This window comes from Acanthopagrus latus, chromosome 17, assembly GCF_904848185.1.
Source record: "Acanthopagrus latus isolate v.2019 chromosome 17, fAcaLat1.1, whole genome shotgun sequence".
NCBI lineage: Eukaryota > Metazoa > Chordata > Actinopteri > Spariformes > Sparidae > Acanthopagrus > Acanthopagrus latus.
In genome coordinates this window covers 3,501,381-3,507,420 of record NC_051055.1, presented here as the reverse complement: position 1 = coordinate 3,507,420, position 6,040 = coordinate 3,501,381, and the positions used below count along the sequence as shown (strand labels likewise).

At 42.5% G+C, this 6,040-nt stretch overlaps 1 protein-coding gene across 2 annotated transcripts in view; it reads left to right on the top strand.

The window, feature by feature from the left end:
- Positions 1-3,496: 3,496 nt before the first annotated feature.
- Positions 3,497-6,040, top strand: part of grik2 (glutamate receptor, ionotropic, kainate 2) — a 266,601-nt gene continuing 264,057 nt past the window's right edge. For both annotated transcript variants that reach the window (XM_037075481.1, XM_037075480.1), the window contains exon 1: positions 3,497-3,626. The gene's annotated coding sequence lies outside the window, so the exon portion shown is untranslated. The remainder of the gene's footprint in view (positions 3,627-6,040) is intronic.

The following is a 6,040-nucleotide window of genomic DNA, read 5'->3' as shown; positions in this document are numbered from 1 at the left end:
ATCTCAGCTAATGTCAAGATATAGTCACATGTTCTCTAAACACAAATTGAAATAGAGAAAAGCTTCTAACCACACAGGCAGACTTTTTCACTGGTTGTCATATGATCCATGGTTATTAGATCAATTGATACATTGATACTAGTCTTTTATGTTACTCAATCAATGTGATCTGCTTGTGAAATGATCTGCTTCTACCATGACCACACACGAAAAAATCAGTCTAGAAACCTGGTAAGATATTTAATTTCCTGTGACATTTTCCCTCTGTTAATACAGTCTCTATTTTGTCAGGTTGGAACCCCGCTGAGGTTGAAGGATACCTGGCTGAAACAGCAACATAAATACCAGTGAAGTAACACATGAGGATGCTGTGCTGCTCACTCCACACTAGCAGGAAACATTGTCAGAAGGGACTAAGGAAATGTTTGCAGCCCCCCAAAGAAATCTGTGAAAGGGGGCCCCTGATGACCACTCATATTGCCACTTTTCGCAATAACAACTATAAACCCCCTTAAACTGTTCATAAAGGCACTATACTGTGCACCACTGCTGCCTCATAATCACTGCAGCTGCTGTGTTGATGATCACTGGCCTTGTAATATTATGTATATACAATGTGGAAAAAAATTAAGTTGTTTAGTTATTCGTATTCATTGGTTTCAATTGTTCTGTTTTTAATGCCATTTATATTCAAAATGTCTACTAATGTGAACACTGGAAATAATTTTTAGCTGATTATTTATAACATTATAGTGCAGACAGCTGGGCCCTCTGGGAATTTCTCCCTTGGGTCGCAAATGACTTAAGGTTCACCACTGGCAGGATTACAGTTCTAATGGAAATAAATACTTGAAGAACCGTCACACTGAAAGACTTTTTATTTTTGGCTCAATCTTTCAGCTTTGAACAGCTTTCGTACACAAACACACACTGCACTGTATTGATATTTGCATTTGCTTTTTTAAATAATACAGCCTGTGTGATGCACACACAATAAATATAAACTCTATTTTTACACTGCATGGTGTTCTGACTGTAACATTCTTACTCTGTTATGAAAACACTGACAATGAGGGATGAGAAGAACTCACGAGTCCAAAAAGGTTCTCCATCATCTGAACCCACAGCAACCGGTCTGTACATTTAGCGTCATTTACCACCAAACTTCTGACCTCTACTCACTGTTTGTAGGACTAATCGCAAGACTGCATCCCTTTTAGCTGCTCTTCGCTTGTAACCTTTCTGAAGAAAAAAAAAATAACGTGATGATAAAGGGACACCCACTTCCATAAACAGCGATTTAATTTCTGCTGTCACAGAGGCATGATAACCTTCGCCCTGGGTACAGTAATTCAGTCTTTGGAGCAAAGATGGGTAACAGAGCAGATATTTGATAAAGATAATAAAAGAAGCATCATCATAAGCTACACTGATCCTCCTCCTCAGTTATTCTTTGCTATCTGCAAATGTTTTTATCTCCTAATAAATTGGGTACGAGTGATCGTCAAGCAACATTCTGCAGATGATTAACAAGTATCATTTAAAATGTATACATATATAAAAAAATGCATTGTGTGTGTGTGTGTGAGCTTTCTTTAATATTGAACATGACAGGTGGGAATGGTGAGTGTACTTGGATGCAGATTTGTGCGTTTATCGATACCCTTCATTTTGGGCTCATAAGAGGAATTTTTGGATTTAGAAAAGCTAACTCTGGCAAATATACCATACCACAAGCAGTGGGAACTGTTATTGTAAATCATACTTGGATGTTAAAACAACCAATATAACAGAAATCTTCTGTTGGCTTTGACTGTTTTGACAAGTTAGTATTTCTCTTTTAAAGTATTTGCAAACGGTAATACTTGATTTTACAGCTCTAATAATTCCACGATCAGTTGGTGATAAGTTTTACTTTTTAAGTATTGTAGTATAACTCATAGTTAGTAGACGAGTATTTGATATTTCTTTGAAATTATCCCCAACGACGACAATAATAACCTCAACATGTCCTGAGTATGACCCTGATGTTTCTGCTAATTTCCAACAGGCAACTGATAAATCGCTAGTCATTTGTTTATTAACTGTCCAGTAAACTTTGTTTCTGCTTAACTTCTGCTGATCACACCGTTTTAACCGGTTTCTGTCTAGCTTCCCGTACCTCAGTTAATGACCTGCAGACACTGAACAGAAACGAGGTAATTACTGTCGGCTGCAGCAACTCTCTTCACATTCAGGGGCCCTACATTTAGATGACGTTAGACAGAAACTAAAATGACATGATGAGCACAAGTTAAAGGAGCACTCAGTAGTTTTAAGGGAGAAATGTTAATGAGAGAGGAGAAGCATCTTTATTGAATGATTTTTTTTTTCTGACTAAATAAACTAAATAATCACATTGTCTGTATTTTCATGACTGAATAAACTGAATAAACAAACTGAGCTTAAAGGACAACACAATTTATACTGTTTTACTCTGCTTATTTGTGGCGGACCCTGCCACCTTTCCAGCTTCAAACAGTGTTCTGGGACCTGAGAACAGCTTATTTATTCACTTATGGGAAATGTTTTTGAGTTGTATTATGACCTCATTAATATTGCCAATTTGAATTTCTTCTCTAAAACTACACAGTGCCCCTTTAAGCAGAAAGCAGCTGGAATTTTCCAGGAAATGTATGAAATAAATTACCAACTATTTATTAATTGCTTGCTGGAAAACAGCAGAATCTTATTACCAAACGAAACAGGGATTCTTTCCCACACGTTTTGGGGCAATGCGTCTGCCTTGTAATTTCAAACACATTTGAGATATTTCAAATGTGATTACAACCGATTTACCACTCCATATCTGTACCTGTAAAATAAAGTGTTACACTAGCAACATTAAAACACAGAGTGCAGCTGGTCACGGATGCAAATTACACCGACTCTCTCCTACAGCTCGGTCTGAGAAATCAAAATATCTGGGTTCATCCACTACAGCGCGAACAGTCAGATTTCCTGCATTCTTCTTCTTCTTTTTTTTTTTTGTTTTTGTTAATGTCATTTCCCACCGAGCGTCCTCCGGTGCCTTCCCATCGTCTCTTTACACTCCACCTAAAAAGATTATTTGACTCGTCACAAATGCGAATTAAACGGCATCCTGCTTACATTAAATGTGTCCAATACAATATGTGGGATTCCTGACATTTTGTGCCATTCTACGAGCTCAGACGGAGGCTCACCGTCGGCAGCACGGACAGCACCACACCTTTAACATCCAATTAGCGCGTCTGTCGCCCAGATCGGAACGGTCTGCATTGCCATGGTATTCTAGTGCGTACGTCCACCAGGGTGTCGGGGCGAAGAAAGGATGATAATGTGCCTCAGTCCGACCTGACACCCAGTGTCCTCCGCCGGGGAAAAAGCTGCAGCCTCGGTGTCGGAGAGTCCCCTGGTCCGTCGTGTGCCCCCCTGTTGCTTTAAGCAGTGCGTCCTGCCGTCCGACAGGAGGCGTGTCTCCCCTACGGCCGGAGCGCAGCGCTACCAGATGCAAGTGCGGGGGAAGCGACTCGGCTCCTCCATAGAAACGAATCAACTTCTTTGTGCTGCTCTGGTGACTCTTCCCGGCTCCAGCTCCACGTAGGGTAAGCCCATTCTTTCAAACTTTACATATATGTTCATGCTTTTACTGCGCTCCTCTCTTTTTTTTTTTTTTTTTGTCACTCGCCACGTCTTTCCAGGAACAGGTTACATCTTTGGAGAGAGATGAGACCGAAGTAGGAGCCTTTTCACACTGTTTCCAACTGACAAAACGAGCAAAAATCCCCCGTTACGCACCTCACCGGTCAGGTCTGAAGTTCATCCCGCGAGTTTATAGGGACGCATCTGTTTTTAAGCTGCGCCTTCAGAACGAAAAAAAAAAAAAAAAAACAGTGACATGTCTCAGAAACAGACTCAGATTTAAGCTTTGATATGGCTCGGAGAGATGTGACCTCCCGTGTCTTTGCCCGACCTCTATTTGGAGATGCTTGTCACCTTTTCGGGTTCCTCCCTCTTATCCCGCTCCCCGGGCCGGTGCCTTCGCTGTTGAGGGGTTAGAAAGACATTATGGGGCTCGTTAAATGCTTTACCGTGCTCCGCTTTATGAATGATCCGTAGAGAACGTCTCTAGTTCTTGGGGCTGGATGGCAACTCGGGGCGACGAGCCGCGCATTTAAATCCCACAGTTGATGAGCGCATTATCTTTAAATCAACTTTATCATCACGCAGCGCTGGCCACTGGAGGGGCCGCGCTCCGCCAATTTAAAAGCCCTTTCCAAATGTACAAAGGGGCTTTTGTTGAGTGTGGCTCCGAAAAAAAAAAAAAAAAAAAAAAAAAAAGTGGAATATAAACAAGTCCAGAGGAGCGTGCACCCGTGCCAACATCATCACCTTTGTGACTGTTACGCACGAGTGTAAGATAACTGCGGGCATCAGTTCAGGGCTGCTCAGTCTCAACGCGACCTCCAGTTAAAATCACGCGCCGATTCATTCATCGCACGCGGAGACAAACACATGTCAGGTGTGTGTTTCCGTCAGGCTCAGGAAACCTGCTCACAGCCTTCCGAATCCATGGGAAATTCAAGAAACGCGCGGATTGTAAAAACGGGGGAAATAAACGCACAAGTTGATGTCGTGCCAGGCGCGGACTGCGCCCCGGTGCAAATGATGTGCTCACCACTCAATTAGAATTGCGAGGTCAACTTTTTAAAATCACATTTAGCCCACTGCGAACATAATTTACATCTGAGCTCGTCTCGGCTTTATTAAATGTTGGACAGCCGGGCTGGTGGTTTGGGTGTTGGCCACAATAAGTGAATGTTAATGTGGACGCAGGCGGTATAGTGAAACAATATTTAACCTTTGGCCATAAACTGTATCATCATATGGATTCGGTCCAAACGCAAACGCCCCCGCTGTTCATTAAAGGAGGCAAACGAGCAGAAGCTGGCAAAATCCAGAGGAGCAGAAGGCGGCACGGAGGCTCTGTCCGTGGTGCTGAAACACACCGCGGAGAGGTCGCTCCAAACCCAGTCGATCAGCTGTGGCCTACACGTTCCCCTCTTTACGGGCTGAATTAGATCTTGTGTATATTTGATATATTAGAAAACGGATTGTTAAACAGGAACAGAAGCTTTTTTTTTTCTCCTCTCACACCTAAATGTTTTCCCGTAAATCCCGTTCACTCTTTCGCCACATATCGCCGTCAGCTCACACCAGAGGCCAGTGTTTTCAGCAGCTCCATGGCGAAAAAATAAATAAATAAAATAAAAAAAAAAAAAAAAATCACCTTGACCTCCACAATGCGATATTATTGATTCTGTTCGAGGTGTGAAGTGTATAGAAGGAATCGGGCAATTACGCATCACATTCTAAAAATCTCCATTAAACGTCTCCAACCAACAACATCTACCAAATACTACAGCAGCAATGTGTGCGTCTGTGTCCAGATATCCTGCAGAACTGGATCCAAGATCCTTCTGGATTGTTCTGCTTTGTATTTGTGAATAACAGGTGAGAGGCCACAGAGCACACTTCAGTTCTTCTCCGTGTAGGCACACTCAGTGATTCCACAGTGAAAGTAAAGGAGCCGGCGTGACATTTCCAGTGATCACAACTCAAAGACGCACATGGAATTGAAATTTGACGGCGAGGCTCGACTCTTACGTGACGGTGTCGGAGTGAAGAAAAGTAGAAAATAATTAAAAAAAAAAAAAAAAAAAAAAAAAAAGTAATAATTCCAAAGACAGAACGTGAGTTCTGGCACACGGCGGCTGCGAGCAGAGGCTATTCATCACGCTGAGCGTACAGTGACAGGTTTGCTTCACGGAGCTCTCACATGAGTCCGAGCCTGAGTGACTCCGATCACACACAGGCGATCTTTCACATTCATAGATTGTTTTTTTTTTTTTTTTTTTTTTGAACGGCTGTACACGGCGACGCTCCGCTGCCAGCCGCTGAACCAAACCGAGGGGAGAAATCTGAGGGAGAGCGGCGGCTGGCTGGCCGGGGATACGAC